Source organism: Myotis lucifugus, unplaced genomic scaffold (assembly GCF_000147115.1).
Source record: "Myotis lucifugus unplaced genomic scaffold, Myoluc2.0 scaffold_78, whole genome shotgun sequence".
In the NCBI taxonomy this organism is placed as follows: Eukaryota; Metazoa; Chordata; class Mammalia; order Chiroptera; family Vespertilionidae; genus Myotis; species Myotis lucifugus.
In genome coordinates, this window is record NW_005871126.1 from 2,954,860 (window position 1) to 2,973,383 (window position 18,524).

The window sequence follows — 18,524 nt, forward strand, 5'->3', positions numbered from 1 at the left end:
AGAACTGCTTCCCACTTCCTTTCCGCTCCAGGGCATGTTGAGGGACACACTGATGCTTCCCCCCCTGCCAGATGCCCCTTTCACCTTCCGTCCCTGGGGCTGAGGATGCTGCGTTTGGTTGGCTCTTCCGGGTGACTGTAGTGGTCTGGGCGGGGAGTGCTTTCCTCTGCTCTGCATAGGACCTTGCAGGCAGCTCATGGGCAGGTGAGAGCCAATTTAAACATTTTTCGTGACTGTTCCAAACGTTCAGAAACATCTATAAATTTTTTAAAAAGCACTTGAAAAATATACCGTTTCCTCCCTCCTCTCAGGCCTGGTCCTGGAAAGAAGGTCAAAGAATTAGGCAATTCTTTGGGGGAAGCTTGCTAAATTCTCCTTTAAACTGGGAGGGAAGACTTTTCATTTCTCTCTCTTTTTAGACTTCTGCTCTCATTAAGTTTAAAATCACCCCTCTCCCTTAAAAGGATATGAGGATTTATCTTCTCTGACCTCCACAGTATTGATTGTTGGACTCAAAAGCACTAGGCATAGCATCCAGCAATTCTTTTCTCTGAAGATAGAAAGTACTTCCATGTAATATAAGGAAATGAGTTAAGAGCGTCCCATTGGTTTCCAATGAAAGAATCCCCCCCCCCTTTTTTTTTGTATAGGAGGAGGAATAATGAAGCTCCATTGGAGAATAGATTTCTTTTGGAAGACGTAATCAAGTGGAAAATACCTGATATTCTGAGACACACAGGCTGACAGTTTTCGGAGACACATTTGCCCCTTGCTATCTGTAGCCTGGAGTAATCTTTGGTTGTTTAGCTGTCATTTGGTCTTGTCTCTATGTGCAGAGAATTACTTACTGAAATGCACACACTATACAAACTGCCTAAACACTGATCCCTCCAAGTTAGTGCTGTAAAATGGTGTAAGAGGCACCGCTACTTACTGAAAAGAGTGCAGTGCTTCAGAGAAGCCTGAATTTTTAGACTGCCTATGCCATGATTGGATAAACAGCAGAGCATCTTCGTCAAGTTATTCTATCTCTTTGAGTCTCGGTTTTCTTATTTATAAATGAGATAATAACATACCTTGCAGGGTTGGTATAAGGTTTAAATAATAAAAAAACAACAATCTGATGATAAATGTCTGGGATAATCCAGTCAATAGTGCTATAATTTTTATAAATGATATATGTTATATGTTACAACTTAAATAAGAACAGCTTGCCAGCCCATATGAATTTGGAATATCTCACCTGCCAAATTTGTAGAGAAACTTTATTGGTCCATATTCTACCCACACTCCCTTACACCCCTTACACTTAAGCAAATAAACAGGGACAAGGAGTTTTAAATGAGAGTAAAAGTATCATGGTTTGGTAAGTCAATTTTTTTTTTTTACTCTCATGTTTGCGAAAATCCATTCCCTCCCCCCCCCCCTCTCTCTCTCTCGGGTTTATTTTACCATCTGGATTTTTAGTATGCAAGGAGTAGAGGATGTTTTCTTAAAATTAAAAAGATCAAAAAAAAAGTTAGAATGGGTTTCCGTGCACCCGGTTCCTGTCTTACTTGGAGGAAGGAATTCTACAAATAGACTTTCCCAATAGCGTTAAACCCGCAAAGTTAAGTTGCAAAAAAAGAATACCCTTTAAACATATGAGAGAGTGGGCAGGTTAGCTGGCTGACGCAGAACCAAGTGCCGGTGCTCCTTTGAGCATTTTAAATTTTATCCCCTGGAATTGGGTTGTGGGGGAAAAAATACCTCCTCAGGTTTCAAAGCTACCCCACCTGGATGTTACTCTATCTGTTAGACCACATCCTGAAGGAGGTTTCAAGTCTTCGTTCTTGGGTCTGATAACTCTTGCTTAATTCTTGCGTACGCACTCCCATGCCTTCCCCTTGATCTTATCCATCTATCGCCATTCATGTCTATCTAGCTACCCTCTAACTTTCCCCCCTTCAAGTGATATCGGTCAAATTCGTTTGAAAAGTTGAGGGACGCTAGTCTGGCTTCTGACTCTACTTCTGCTGAATTGGACAAGGGAGCTGTGTTGGCCCGATATCCCTTGCTCTCTGTCTGGGGTGGCTAGATTGGGGTGGAGTGGAAGTGCCGGGTAGCCTGGTCCAATGGATTTTGATGTATGAGCTGACAGCCTTGTTGAACCATCATTTGTAGATGTATTGCCTGTATCTGGGAGGAAAGAAAAGTTGTTAGTTTGTTTATTATGCAGGGACCGAAGGTGCAGATAAGTATGAGAGCTATTAGTGGATCTAACAAGGGTAAGAACCAAGTTAAATTGGGAAATGCCTGCTTCATTGTATTCCAACTAGTATCTTTCATGCCTTCTAGATTAAAATTCCATAACCAAGTGGCATGTTTTTAAATGATTTGAACGTCTGCTTCAATTTGGCCAGTTGTATTGATGTAAAAACAGCACGAGGTGTTTGCTAGGGTACATATGCCTCCTTGGGAAGCTAATAAGTAATCGAATGCTATGTGGTTATCAGTGACCATCTTGGCTATTGAATTTATTGATTGAAAAAATTATCTTAAGTCTCTGCCATTAGTAGTAGCAATAGTGGTCATTGAAGCAGTTATATTTTTGGCTGGAACAGCACTGTAGGTAATGCTCCCTGCTAGCCTAATTAGGCTTCCAATTAAGGCTGTGAGGCCTAGCACAAGGAAATCTATGGCCCTTTTGCACCTTTTGTGAGGACAATAAATCTGAACAGTTTGCTCTGGGGATGTGTTGTAGCCTATTGTCCCTATTCCTGTGGTTGCAGATGGATTAATGTATTGTTGAGCTATTCCACTTTGGGGTGTTTGTCCTAGGAACATAAGTCCTTTGAGTAAGCAAAGATATCCATTAGTATCATTAGGCTTAGTGGGGTCTGGGGAGGAATGATTTAGTCAATTAGTGATTGACGGCAGTGCTGATGTATTGCATCCAGGGTAGTGTCTTCTTGTTTTTCCCTTAGATGGGGAAAGAATGGTTCTGTTGCAGTTTTGTCTAGTCTGTATCTGCAAAGTTGTATTGCAGGTAATAGAGCTATTTAAAAATTGGAGTGTATAGTTAGTAGCATTTGGTTCTGCTTTAATAAGGGATCCATTGCAAATACCTGCTGATTTGTGTGTGCCATTTTATAACAGCAGGTAGCATTTCAGGTTGTGCTACAATTCTAGGAGGTTTTGTTCTCTGTCTGAGAATTTGAAAGTGAGGCCCTCCTGGTCACAATGAAAAACACTTCTGTCTTCCAGATGGGAGAAATTCTTGTTAAGCTTTGTATAGAATATGGTGGACAAGGGCTGAAAACACCAAGGTGTTACATTAAATTTTGGAATAATTTAAAAAGTTGGGTTGTGCTTAGACAAGTTAACCTGTTAGGGTCCATGGAATAAGATAAGAATTGGCCAGGAGTCCCATTAGAGCATGGTTAATCCTCGTTCTAGGCTGCTGATGGCATATCCAACAGATTTCAGTTATATTGGGAACCTGTAAAGTTAGCTCTTGAGTAAAATAAGAGATAGCTCTTGTTTCTGCAGCCTCGGCCTAGCACATGAGTAAAAGTTAGAGGTAAGAATAGGAGTTTATTCATTGTGTATGATTGCACAAAAGACCAAAACAAGCTTCAAATGAGATTTTTGATTCGTTTGATTTTTTAGATTCAGTTGTTGATAGATATGTATTTCTTCCACTTTATTGTTCATATTTTTTATCTTTACCTTTTCTTCTTCTTCCTCTTCTTAAAGAATACCCTTTAGCATTTCATATAATACTGGTTTGGTAGTGATGAACTCCTTTAGCTTTTTCTCGTCTGTGAAGCTCTTTATCTGACCTTCAATTCTAAGTGATAGCTTTGCTGGGCAGAGTAATCTTGGTTGTAGGTTCTTGCTTTGAATATTTCTTGCCACTCCCTTCTGGCCTGCATAGTTTCTGTTGAGAAATCAGCTGACAGTTGTATAGGCACTCCCTTGTAAGTACCTAACTGTTTTTTTCTTGCTGCTTTTAATATTCTCTCTTTGTCTTTTGCCCTTGGCATTTTAATTATGATGTGTCTTGGTGTGGTCCTCTTTGGGTTCCTCTTGCTTGGGGTTCCTCTTCCTGGACTTGTAAGTCTATTTCTTTCACCAGGTAGGGGAAGTTTTCTGTCATTATTTCTTCAAATAGGTTTTCAATATCTTGCTGTCTCTCTTCTTCTGGCACCCTCATAATTCGGATGTTGGTACGCTTGAAGTTGTCCCAGAGGCTCCTTACACTATCTTCATATTTTTGGATTCTTTTTTTTTTTTTTTTTTGCTTCATCATATTTCAGATCATTGATTTGATCCTCGGGATCCTCTAGTCTTCTGTTGAATCCCTGTATATTCTTCTTTATTTCAGTCAGTGTATGCTTAATTTCTGACTGGTCCTTTTCCATTTTTTTGGCATTCTCACTAAGATCCTTGAAAGTCTCACTAAGTCCTTTGGAGGTTTCTAGAAGATTCTTGAGTAACCTTATAACTGTGCTTTTGAACTCTATATCCAGTAATTTTCTTTCTTCCATTTCTTTCATTTGTGACATGTGGCTTTGTCTCCACATTTTGGCTGCTTCCCTGTGTTTGTTTCTATGTATTGGGTAGAGCTTCTAAGTCTCCTTGAGTTGATAGAGTGGCCTTGTGTAGTAGGTGCCCTATAGGGCCCACTGGCTCAGCCTCCCCAATCACCTGAGTTGGACACTCTAGGTCAGCATGGGCAAACTACGGCCCGCGGGCCGGATCCAGCCCGTTTGAAATGAATAAAACTAAAAAAAAAAAGACCGTACCCTTTTATGTAATGATGTTTACTTTGAATTTATATTAGTTCACACAAACACTCCATCCATGCTTTTGTTCCGGCCCTCCGGTCCAGTTTAAGAACCCATTGTGGCCCTCGAGTCAAAAAGTTTGCCCACCCCTGCTCTAGGTGCACCCATTTGTGGGCTGTGAGCACAGTCTTGTTGTAGTTGAGCCTTGATTGCTGTTGGTGTCACTGGGAGGAATTGACCTCTAGGCCAATTGGCTGTGAGGACCAGCTGCAACTACAGTGGGAGAGCTGCTGTGCAGGAGACACCCTTATGGAGCAGGACTTACTTTAGTGGGGCTTTGGTGCTCACTGAGTCTGCCCCTTGAGTGTGTCACTTATGGATGTAAAGAGTTGTAATCTAGTATGGTCTCACACTGACCACTGGGTACACTGGCTCTTGAGTCTCCAGGGAGGTGCAAGTCAGCTACTGCCTGGGGCCACCCAGCAGGAGCACAGAGAGCTCTTCAAATTCCTCCTCTTTGTATAGGGTTTGGAAGTACCCAATGAGGCTCAGCTGTGAAGCAAGGCAGGCTGGTGCTGGGTCTTGGGCCTTTTATTAATAGGTTTGGGGCTCCCTGACCCAGCTGCACCTTGTTTGACAGGTTTTTAGCCTGAGAAAGGACAGGCCATTCATTTGCAAAAGCTGCTGTGCACAGCTTGGGTGGGATTGTAAATTGGGTGGGGCGGGATCTCGGTGGGGAGCAAACAGAAATGGCGGCCAGACAGCCCTGCAACCGGGGAGGTTCCTGCACGGGAACAAAGACCGCTGCAAGCACCTCCGTCTGGAAGAAAGCCACCCCCCTGTTCCTGCCCCGATGCCAGACAGTCCAGTTTCTCCTCCTGTGTGTCTGGCTCCCTCAGAGTCTTGCCCGGCACTGGAGCACTCAGAGGAAGCGGGAGCTTGTAAGTTCAGTTCGTGGTGCCGGCCTTTTAAGAGGAGCAGCTGGGTCTCCAGCACTTAGCCCCAATCCGCACTGGTTTTTACAGCCCATAGGGACTTCTTTTCCCAGCTCTGGGAGCCTGGGCTGGGTGTCTGATGTAGGGCTGGGACCCCTTGCTCCTCTGGGCAGCCTCTTCAGAGGAGATCTCCCTCTTGATTAAAAAAGTGGCTCCCCCACACACGTGGGTGCTGGGCCAGCCCTTTCGTGCCTCAGCACCTCCTACCAGTCTCAATATGCTTTCTTCTTTAGTATTCTAGTTGTAGTACTTCCATTCAGCCAGCTTTCCAGCGGTTCTGGATGATAGTTGTTCTGTATTTTGACTGTAATTTTGATGTGGTTGTGGGAGGCAGCGAGTACAGGCATTTGCCTACACCGCCATCTTGGTTCCCCTCGAGAATACATGTTAAAAGTGGAACCTATGTAGTGTTCTCGGGGAAGAATCCTTTGAACATCTCTGTCCTGTGATGTTTCCTTCTAGCTCTTTGGCAGATGCAACCTAAACCCATAACACAATTTCTACATAGAGGGACCCAAGAATGTAGATGCAGGAGTGGGTTGGACAGGCCAGGCACATCAATTCATGGCAATTCCTATGGGCCAAAATAATATGCTGAGAATGTGGGCATGAGGAAGTCATAACTGCTAGCAGAGTTCTCAGGGCTCCCTGTAATGGGTCAAAGTGTGCTGCTAGCAGAGGGGGCTCCCAGAGGCCATGAAACCATTGGCCGTCCCCACTCCTCTTATGTGTCTCAGTTTCTCTTGCAGGCTGTCTAGAACCACTATGAGGACCCTTACGTGTGCCCCACAGGCAGGTTAAAGTTTAATTACAAATGTGTTCTGAAGTCCCTATTAGGCCCTTACCCATTGCAAGGAGTCCCTCCAACACCTACACAGAAACCCTCAGTTGCCTGAGAGTGTCCATTTTGCAGACTTGAGGGAAGATGTGTCTCTTATCTTTGTGCCAGTTCATCACCAGGTGCTCATAATTACTTTTGTTTTCCTCTCACAGTCATTTCTCCCTGATTAACTGCAATTTCTGCCTCACCCTCTCGATCCTGGATAAGAAGCAAAAAGCAAAATAGCCCTCTTTCCAGCCTCATGGCTAGAAGACTTACAGTTTGCACAATCCAAGTCATGGCACCAATATGTTAGAGGTGGTCTCTGCACCCCTGGTTCATGTCTTGCTTGTAGGAAGGAATTCAAACAAGAGACAGTACCAAATAGCAGCAAAGCATGCAAGAGTTTATTTGCAAGAGAAAGAAATGCACTCAGATATAGTCCGAGTGGGCAGCTTAGCTGGCCGAAGCTAACAAAGTGCCCGCTTGTTTGGGCATTTGAAATTTTATACCCCAGCTCACAACTTGTTAAGTACTGACTTCTCAGAGGGGGACCTTGGCAAATCTCATAGTAGAGGGCAGCAAGAAAGTAACAAAGCTGCAAGAGTTTTGAACTAAATAGGGAATTTCCCTAACATCCTTAAGAAAGTTTCTATGTGACTCTTGTTGCTTTTGATTGGGTAGTCAAGTAGTGGGGAAATGCCAAACCAAAGTGGCATTTGGCATTTCTGGTCCTTACCTATTTCATTTGCTTCTCAGAAGAAAACATCAGTTCAGAATTTATGTGCAAGGCTTTATTTTTAGTACCTGACATAGTAACAACCACCACAACAAATTATTTGGCTCTTATTATTATTATGGCACTATGGGTGCTTTAAGTGTATTGACTCATTAATTTTCCCAAGAACCTTGTATAAGTGGATACATTTATAGATGAATATGCCCTGGTCCCTGTCATCAAGGGATTTTCTGTAGTCCCATGGGACAGGCATATATTTACAGTTAACTAACCAACTGGAAATAGGGCCATCAAAGAGAGGCAACAAAGCCCAGCGAAAGACTTAGGGATTAAGGAGCTGTTAGAATGGTTGGAATTCTGGATGTATCCCTTTCTCGTTGTGTGATCATTGGTAAGTTCAACTCAGAGCTTCAGTTTTCCCATGTGTAAAGTGGGGTTTGTAATCATTTCATACGAGTTTATGAAATTACATGATAGCATACAGAAAGTACCTAGAATGATGCTCTCCACACACCTCTGTTTAGTATAAGGTAGTTGTATGAATAGAAACACAAGCAAAGTGTTGGGTTAGTTTGTGGAACATGGCATGTCATTCTGTCAGAAGGAGGGAAATCACAGAGGTGGTGGTGCTTGTACTAAGCCTTGAAGGCTGTAAGATGGGGTAGTAGTAGGAGTGAGGGCAGAAGAATGCTCCTGGCAAAGACAATAACAAAGGCCAAAGCAAGATGGTGTAGAAGAGCCTGTGTGCAGCCTGTATGCAAAAGTTAGTAAGTGCCCACAGAGACTATAGTAGATAATGTAGTCTGGAAGGTAGGTGGAAGCCAGGTCAAAATCTCTGAATGGTCTTAAGGTATGGCTCAGGGTAAAGGGGGGCAGGCAAATATATGGTAACAGAAGAAGATTTGAATTTGGGTGGTGAACACACAGTGCAATATACACATGATATAGATTTGTGCCCTTAAACCTATATCACCTCAATAAATTTAATAAAAAAGTAAAAAAAAATTACCAATCCCTTACTTTACACTAGGCACTATGATAACCCATTAAATACTTGATTTCATAAAAAAAAAAGAAATGAACAAACATCAAGTATCCAAAGACACTGGTATGCCAGTGTTATTGGTTGGTTTGGGACAAGGGTAACACACCAAAGTACTTTGAATATCCTGTCTATTTACTGGGTGGTAACCATTACTCTGAGCAGCAGTGTTTTTCTTTCTTTTCCCATATTCTGAATGAAACACTAGTGCAAACAGTTCTAGATTTACGTGGCTTCTTTTCTGTCCCTATTTTTGAATCTATGGATATCAGAAGCTTCAGGTATTTTCACAGTTGCCCTGGTGGGCACAGAGGCACTATAGAGGGGATGAGATTTAGGTGCAGTGATACATATACTATTTATATATATATATATATTAGAGGCCCTCTTGCAGTCTGAGAGCCCTCGGGGGATGTCCGACTGATGGCTTAGGCCCGCTCCCCACTGTCAGGCGGACATCCTTAGCGCTGCCGTGGGGGTGGGAGAGGCTCTCACCACTGTTACAGTGGTGATCCTCCTCTGGGAGCGCACTGACCACCAGGGGGCAGCCCCTTCCTTGAGTATCTGGCCCCCCCCCCCCCCCCCTGGTTAGTACAGGTCATAGCGACCGGTTGTTCTGCCATTTGGTCGATTTGCATATTACCCTTTTATTATATATAAATTCACTTTAAAATTAGTTAAGGAAAAGGATGGTTTAATAAGTTGTGGTGCTTGAGAAAATAAGCTTCAATTATGTTGCAGATTTACAAATGTGAAAAACTTCATTGACAGCAACCACAATGACAAAAACAAGTCATTAATATTTATTGCACACAAAATGCACCAGGCCTGTAGTTCTTATATTTGTTATTTTTTGTTCCCACAGCTGCTTAATAACATACATATTTGTATGTTCTTTGTTTTACACGTAAGGAAATTGAGGCTCAGTGAGATCCTTTAACAAAATGATGGGGTTGGCTTTCTAACCCAGAAGTATTTGGTTCAAAGCCTATGTTCCTTCACTGATAATTTTGGTTAAAGGAAACATTGCTCTATAGAATATATATATCCCTTATGATCTGGCCATGAATACTTCTCCAGCATCATCTTTCAGCAGTTAAGGGTTATATCTCCTGAAATAAGCCACATTGCGTTGGTTTTTCTCATGTCATTCCCTCTGCCTGGAATGTTTTCCTTCAAGGCCACATCTCCTGCTCTTCACCTAGCCAGTTATTACTCAGTTTTTGACCATGCAGTGTAGAGGTTAAGAGCAAAGGATCTGAAGTTAGCTGTGCTGAAATCCTGATTCCACCACGGGCTGTGTTCTTCAGCAAGTCAGCCTTTCATTGTCCGTTTTCTGGTCTGTAAAATGTGGCTTCTTTTAGGATTTCTGTGCACATTAGAATAGATAATGTGTTGAAAATGCTTAGAACTGTTTCTGGCACATAATTAGAGCTTAATCCATGTTATCTCTCCTCCAGGCAGCATCCTTTACTCCTGTGTGTCTACCACTTTTACTGTAGAAGATACTGGAACTATAATAGTGAACTTAATTCTTACTTTCTTGAAATTTATTGGCTAATGAAGGGAGAAATAATGAACAGAAAATATACAAATATTGAATATCTGCTAGTGACAGATGCATTTTCATGCGGTATCAAAAGTACTAGTTTGCCATCCTTTTCTGCTGATTCATTCAGATTTGCATCCCCAGATTCATTCAGAGCTGAGCATAGTTCCTAATTTTTTTTAAATTACTGCGTAGTGAACGTTTTAGAAAGGTTTGGGACCAGATCGCTAGTCAGTCAGGCAACAAATACTTAGTGAGGTCCAACACTCTGCTTGGCCATGTGGGGATCAAAGGAGTAAATGGCGTCCTCTCTCTCTAAGAGTTTTTTTTAAAACATATTTTTATTGATTTCAGAGAGAAAGGGAGAGGGACAGAAAGAGGTAGAAACATCAATAATAAGAGAGAATCATTGATCGGCTGCCTGCTGTACACCCCACCCTGGGGATCAAGCCTGCAACACGGGCATGTGCCCTGACCAGGAATCAAACTGTGATCTCCTGGTTCCTAGGTTGACCCTCAACCACTGAGCCACACTGGCTGGGTCCTAAGAGTTCTTTAGAGCAGTGCTTCCTAGTCTCTGCACTGTTAAGTCTCAGCACTACTAACATTTTAGGCTGCGTAATTCATTGTGAAGGGCGGTTCTGTACATTGTAAAATGTTTGGTAACATCCAAGCCCCCTGTCCACTAAATGAAATAACCATAAATGTCTCCAGGATTAGCAAAATGTCTCCTGGGGGGCAAAATTGCCCCTGGCCGAGAACCACTGCTTTAGAGAAACAAAACAACCCAGTTGAAAGGATTTTAAAAACCCAGAAACTATCATGCAATTAAAAGACAAAATTAGAGACTACAAACTATAAATGCTTGGACTACTGGAAGGGGAGTGAATGAACTGTACTTTGGTAGATGGCCAGGTCTTGGTTAGGGACGGGTAGGGAGAGGGAATGCATTTAGAGAGATTTACTCTAAGCAGCTGTCTCTATTGAAAGCTTGTGTGGCACCTGGGGAGGGTTCTCATCAAACCCTGGCAAGAGGAGCCCATGCTCTGTGCTCTAGTTTTTGGGGGCCTCACTCTGCTGCTCCTGTGGTCTCCCCACTTCTTAAGAGGGCAAGGTGTCAGTGAGGCCTTCGTTGACCCTGGAATTCCCTGCCCAGATGACCCAAGCCTGCCTGCCTGCACGAGGCATTTCCCCATCCTTCACCCTGAGTGTGGCTTGCCCCGCTGCTGTGAGCACTCCTAGGCTCAAGAGATGGCCAAGGAATGGCTCTTTGTGGGAAATGAAGGCTGTGGAAGGAACTTCCATATGGGATTGGGGAGTCACATGCACACTTGGGGGCGTTCTCTCTCTGTGTTACCATGTCTAGTACCAAACGTCCTGGAATCTGAGAAGCCTAGATATGAATTTGGCATTCCAGGTTGTTATGCAGGTATATTTGGCCAGGGAAAAGGATAGGGGGATGGGACACATTTTTTTAATTTGTTGACTTGATTGTAACTAAAATATTTAGATATATCTGTACTTCTGTCCTTTGCTTTACAAATGGGAGTGGTGTTTTGCAATTTGGGTGCTTATTACTCTTCATTTTGGAGAGGAGGAGGAGGGTTTAGGAAGCTAGTTGGATCAATTGAACAGTTATTTATGTTAGTGTAGAGTATGGCCAGTTTGTCTTTTGATAGAGTTGTGAGTCATCTTGGAAGTGGTGCTGACTATATATCATGAGTGCAATCCCTTCTGATGGAGGTGATAGATAATCATTAAGAATTCTTTTCAGTTTGTCATTCCATTTTGGCTCTATCGGGAGCTGGGTGGCCTTGGGCAAGCTGCTTAGCCTCTGTTTCATTTTGTCGCCTGAAAAATGGTATACTATGCTAACCCACTTCAGAGGGTTATGATGAGAATTAAGTGAGATAATTAGCATAGAATCCATAGCCATCTGCACCTGACGGGGTGAGATGACAGGATGCTTCTCCCCCCTAAACAGAGTCTGGACTTTGGGGTCTCAGAGAATCAGGTTTTGATCCTGGTTCTGTCATTTGTTAACTTTGTGACCTTGAAAAATTTACTTGGCCTTTCTGAGCCTTAGCTGTGGGTAGCATGACTTACCTTCAGAGGATTAGGTGCTGAATAATTGCCAATTATTAAGCCGTAATGATGAGCAAAGCTGCTTCCTGGATGTATCCTATGCTTATTATTTGTACCTTCAGTAATGGAACATGTGACCATGAAACGTGACCTTATGACACACCGTCTTCTTCCACAGTGGTAGCACTAAGGATGTTATAAAATGACCAGCAGAATTTTAAGGAAGATAGCAGAGCCCAGCCATAAATCACCTATTCGTTCATTCATCTGTCCAGATTTACTATGCCTATTATGTGCCAGCTAGGTGCTGGGATACAGTGATGAAAGTAGGACATGGTTCCTGATTTTATAACATTTCCAGTCTGGTCTAGTGTCATTAATTAAGGCAGTAAGAAATGGAGTGAGGTAGTCTACGTTCCAAGGTTTATAGTTTGCCTGTTTCGGATAATTATGCTGAGTTTCGAAGCTATTGATTTTTTCCCTTTCTGTTGGACTGTCTTGTAGCTATAGCATTGTGTCAGGGGGAAGTAGCCAAGACCAGAAGAGCTGTGTCACTCCTTTAATTAGGTGTCAGGGAGAAGCTGAAATGAATTCAGAGCTACACGTTCTCCATTATTCAGGGCTTAAGTAACAGAGTGCACTACCAGAGATTTCTAAGTGAGTGTAATGAGAAGGCACTTTTTCAAAAAAGTGTCTGTTTCAGTTATTGACACAACAAATATATACATGATTTTGTGTTCCCCGTGCTTATTTAAAATGTTTATAGTGTTTATTATTTGTCTGATTTGGGAGGTAACAGATACTAACTGTAGAAAAATTTAAAATGTAGTAAAAAGGAGAAAAACCATTCATAATTTCAGCCCTCAGCAGTATTCATTCTGAACACTTCCTTTTGTGCAGTTTTGTTTGCATATGCATGTATTACTAAATTGTGTGTATTTAGTTTTTTATCCACTTTTATCCATTCACTGTTACATCTTTAACATTTTCTCATATAGTTAAGTCATTTTTAACTTTTAAGTTTGTGATAAAATAGCTTTATGGTTTTCATTTTGGAAAAACAAATATTTACAGTGAGTTTTAAAAATGTTGTTATATTGGAACAAATAACTTTTTTCAAAAAGATCCTTAAAAAGGATATTGAAATTTGCACGTTAGATTTTTTTTATTGAAAAATTTCTCCAATGTATTTGGTAAATACTGGACATGGGCAATCAAATAGCCTCTTAAAAGAGTTTTACTTTCTCAAAGTGGGCATTTAAATAAGTGCAATTCTGTTTTCATTTGTAAAAAGGACTGACATTTAATCACCTAGAGACCATTCCATACCTCTGTGTGTATGTATAAAACAAAAATATAATGACTTCAGCAGTACATTGTGAATATTTTTCTGGTAACAATATATGTATATCTACAAAATATTTTTTTAATGGCTGCAAGATTTTCCTTTGTTGGGATAGTTAATAATTTATTTAACTAATCCACTGTTATTGGCTAGTCATATTATTGTAATCTCGCACCTTTATAAATGATGGTGAGACGAACATCTTTGTGTATACATCTTAAATGTTTCTGTTTATTTTCTTAGTATAAACTTCTAAAATTAGTTTCTTTTTAAAAATATATTTTTTATTGATTTCAGAGAGGAAGGGAGATAGAAACATCAACGATGAGAGAGAATCATTGATTGGCTGCCTCCTGCACACCCCTTATTGGGAATAGAGCCCACAACTCAGGCATGTTCCCTGACTGGGAACCGAACTGTGACCTCCTGCTTCAGAGGTTGATGCTCAACCCCTGAGCTAGACTGGCTGGGCTAAAATTAGTTTCTTGACAGGTCCCCCCCCCCCCCCATCAATGCTTACGTCTGGTTTCTTTGGTTGTTATAGAAAATCTTTGACTTTGGCTCAGGGCAGATTTGAGGTTCCTCTATTTCAGTGTGAATAGTGATTATTGCATACAAAGCAGACATACAATGATTGTTAACATTATGTGGTGGAATTTCCCTTAGGGAATTTTCAAGAGGCCAAAGCAACTGAGAAAAATTCCCATACAGCTGGGTATGTACAGTGGCAGCCGCCCTCACTGAGCATGGAGGAGACCCAGCTATGAGGAATTTACCTAGTGCACTGTTTAATTTACATTTAAGAAGCAATGCCTTTATGGGACCATTGCATCATTTTTCTAGGACTTCAGTAATTAAATAAAACTGTAATTAAAAAAACCACACTGAACTTTTGCTTCATCATATGGTAGACATTTCAAGGAAAAAGAAAACTATCTTAAATAAAACAATTGTATTTTCTGACTCTGTTATTTTAAGAGTTATTTTCCTTCCCTAGCTGGTTTGGTTCAGTGGATAGAGTGTCGGCCTATGGACATAAGGGTCCCTGGTTCCATTCCTGTCACGGGCATGTGCCTGGGTTGTGGGCTCGAACTCCAGTGGGGGGCGTGCAAGAGGCAGCCGATCAGTGATTTTTTTTCTCATCATTGATGTTTCTCTCTCTCTCTCCTTCTCCCTTCCTCTCTGAAATCAATAAAAACATATTTTTTTAAAAAAAGAGTTATTTTCCTATTTGCTGTAATTAAAAGTCTTGGGCTTGAGTCTGGAGCAGATTGTAACCACTTAAGTGGAGGGTGAGGTGCGGTAAAGGCACAAAAATCCCATGATGGTAGTTTGTTGGGTTGGTTTGTGTCCCTCTCCGCCCTTGCATCTGGTTTAGATCCCTCATCACAGTCTTATTAAGTGTTTAATAAGTATTTGCTATATGAATACAAACATTAGATTGTCTGAAAGGCCTGTAGACAGCTGTCTGAACACCTTTCAGGGGGAGTTTCATTTATTGCCTCATATTAAGACTCCATGCTATACATATTCACTCCCCATTCATTTATTCACCCCTCCATTCATTCTGTTCAGTGCCTTCTGTGTGCCAGGCCTGTTGCTAGGTGCTGTTGGCCAGGAGGACATGCCCTTCCCTCACAGAAAATGTAAGCACACGGCACACATTATTTATAGGGGCTGCAATAGTCTCCAAAAAGCCTCTCAACTCCTTTTTATGGAGGAAAAACAAGCCAGAGTTTATCTTCAGTTTCAGGATTTAGCTGTCTACGTGTGCGTTTGGTACAGTCCTGAGAGTCCCCGAGTGCCTCTGATCCTTCCCGTGTTTGGCCTACATGGTGACTGTGAGGTGGAGGCCTTTGTGCAGTTCAGTGGGATAATGTCTTTGGACTCTGGTTAACCTATGCAACATGGGAAATGTTCGAGAGAAAAGCCCTTTAAAACACTGGTAAAAGTTACATGAGTCCATGGGGAAAGCAAAGCTCAATTACCAGTAGAATAAAAGAGACCAAAGGCAGGCCAGCTTGGATGGGGATTGCTAACTTTGTAAGCAACAGGCCTCCACTCGACCAGCCCGCCTGCCATAACACAGCAAAGAGAAGGAGCAGGAGCTCACCAGAGAGGGGAGGGGCGGGAAATGGGTCATGGACATTGCGGATTGGGGTAAAGACACCAAGGCATCTTAATGTTTCCTAGTTACTGCTCCAACTGTGGCTTGTCAGTCTACCTCCCGTCCCCACCTCTGCTCCAGTTTGCTGACTCTAAAGCAGTGGCTCCCAACGAGGGGCACACTCCCTACAGGGGGGAAATTTGATTTTTAAGGGGGGCAATTCAAGAATGAGTTATTAACAGTGAATTTTTTGCATTTCTTATGGTTCTCGGGGCCTCATATACAGTATGTAAATATATATTGTGACATATTTATGCATTTCAGTTCTCTATTATATGTTTTGAAACTTTATTTGCTATTTTTTCATATCACTTCATATTATTATTATTATTTTTTTAACAATTTCTTGGTGATTTCTTCCTCAGTACGTCACCTGTCCTTTCATTCTTTTATTTTTCTCTTTCATGGATGCCATGTTCTTTGGAAGCTTGTTTAGACCATGTTAATAGCCTTTTAGGCTTCCTCTATGTGAATAGGAGTTTACTTTTTGAATAGTAAGGATTATATGTCACGGGGGGCGGGGGGGCATCAGGATTTTAGAGATGCTTAGGTGGGGCCTGGCCAAAAAAAGGTTGGGAACCACTGCTCTAAAGGATCTCTGATCAACTTTGCAAATGTCAGTTTGCATCCACCTTCATTTTGGGACAGTCTTATTCTGGGGTTTAGATCAGTTTTCTTGATTTTAGAGCGCAATGAACACTCTTGGGTCTGTTTGCTTCGGCACCACCTGAACCTCCAGCAGCTCTGAGTGGACGTGTGGAGGGCATTCTGGGATGTAGAGCCCCATCCCTCCCGTCTAGCAGCTGCTTCTTCCCCCCTGGGCAGAGAGGACCTGACTATTCCCAGTCCTTTCTCTTGGTGATTGAAGCTACTCAGGTGAACAATGACAGGCTATCCATGTCCTCTAAGAGTGGTCATCATTCTGTATATTATATCCCCAGGACTTACTTATTTTAATATGGATGTTTGTAACTTTTTACCACCTTCACCCATATTATCTCCCACCCCCCACCTCTGACAACCACCAATCTATTCTTTGTATCTATCCGTTCAGTTTTTTTTCCATGTTTAAATTGGGTTGTTTTCTTACTAAATTTTAAGAGTTCTTTACATATTTTGGAGAATTATTTCTTTCATGGATTGTGCCTTTGATGTTGTATCTAAAAAGTCATACTTAGCTCTGTCCTGTGTCGCTCAGTGGTTAAAGCATCGGCCCTCACACTAAAGGTCGCAGATTCGATTTCCACTCAAGGGGTATATCACCTGGGTTGCCCTCTCTGGTTGGGGCATGTGCGGGAGGCAACCAATCATGTATCTCACATAGATCTCTCTCTCTCTCTCTCTCTCTCTCTCTCTCTCTCTCTCTCTCTCCCTCTCTCCCTCTCACCCCCCCCTTCCTTCTATTCTGTCTAAAAATCAATGGAAAAAGAATATCCTCGAGCAAGGATTAAAAACAAGAGCAACGAAGAGTCATACTTAAAAGCCATCTAAGTGTTCTCCTTATGCTATCTCCTAGGACTTTTATAGTTTTGAATTTTACATTTAGGCCTATGATCCATTTGAGTTCATTTTTGTGAAGGGTGTAAAGTTGGTGCCTACATTTATTTTGTGTGTATGGATATCCATTTGTTCCAGCACCATTTGATGAAAGACTAAGATAGTTCTATTTTATTGATAGGAAACTGAAACAAAAAGAGCTTCAAGGACCTTGCTCAGGGCTATGCCGTTAGGAAATGGTCTCTCTGGCTCTAAGGCTCATGGGCTTTAGGGCTCTAGGCTCCTTACTATGCTGGACTGCTCCTGCATTGCAGTAAGACCAACATTGGCATTCAGGGCTTCAAGTTACAGCCTGATGCCTCCTTATGCTGCAGTCTAAGGAGATGATCTTAAATGGTAAAATTTCAGTCTGGGAAGGTGAATTAACACTTGCTGCATTTCACTATTGTTAATATCCAAGGCTGTTTTTAGGATCCTACAAATAGAGCTATGAGCTCAAGTCACGAGAAGGCTGCCTCTTCTCTTTCTGCCTAACATCTCTGATTCATCCCAGTGATTGGTTTAGTTTTCGTTTTAGTTTTCTCTCTCTTATCTAGCTGTCATAATTCACTTGCTGAATTCCCCTTTACATTTGTGAGATGGATGCCAAGAAATGATACAACTATGCTATGGTCAGGAAAACTGAAACGTGTGCAGCTGTGAGAAACAGGAGTGGAACAGCCAACTGTGGGAGACTTTTACTGTTACTTGAAAAGGGAACTTATTCTTTCTCTTCTCTCCACTGCTGACATCCCTGGGGGCTTTCCTTTTGTGGTCAGTTACTGTCTCTGGAATGGAATTCATGTGATAATATTTGAGTTATTCTGAAAGATAATCTGGACATCTAACGTATAATTTCTGCTTTTTAAAAAAATTCTTCATTAAGGTAATGCATTTTTATTGTAAATGTTAAAACTTTATGCAAGTGTGTATTAAGCAAATTTAAGTCTTCTCAATCTTATCTCTTAGAGGTAAACAATGTTAATGTTTTGGTGTGTATGCTTTCAGACATTTTCCTATTCAGAGTATAACTTATTATCTAAACTGGGATACATGAAGTGAAATACTATCATGACTCCAAGCACCAGGCATTAACCAGGATTATTTCAAACAAACTGGGATGTATAATGCTCTTGCTGTATGTGAATTTTTATATTTACATCTAGAAACATCTAGATATACTCTTTCTATATGATCTACTGGAGTCCCAGTGCATGAAATTCATGCACGGGAAAGGGTCGCTAGGCCTGGCTGGCCATTGGGGCTGATCGGGGCCTTCCTTTGTTCCGTGCTGCCCCTGGTGGTCAGCGCATGTCATAGCAAGAGATTGAACTCCCATTCTCCAGATGAACTCTTGAGGGGACACTTTGCATATTAGTCTTATATGTATATAGATATATATTTTATGGTGATAGCCTCTGAAATGGTTCCAAGCGATCCCCATCTCCTGTATCCATGTGTCATCCATCCCTTT

General features: G+C 41.7%; 1 protein-coding gene across 2 annotated transcripts in view; it reads left to right on the forward strand.

The window, feature by feature from the left end:
• ST8SIA1 (ST8 alpha-N-acetyl-neuraminide alpha-2,8-sialyltransferase 1) overlaps nucleotides 1-18,524 on the forward strand; it is a 133,582-nt gene that overhangs the window by 1,608 nt on the left and 113,450 nt on the right. The window lies entirely within an intron of this gene.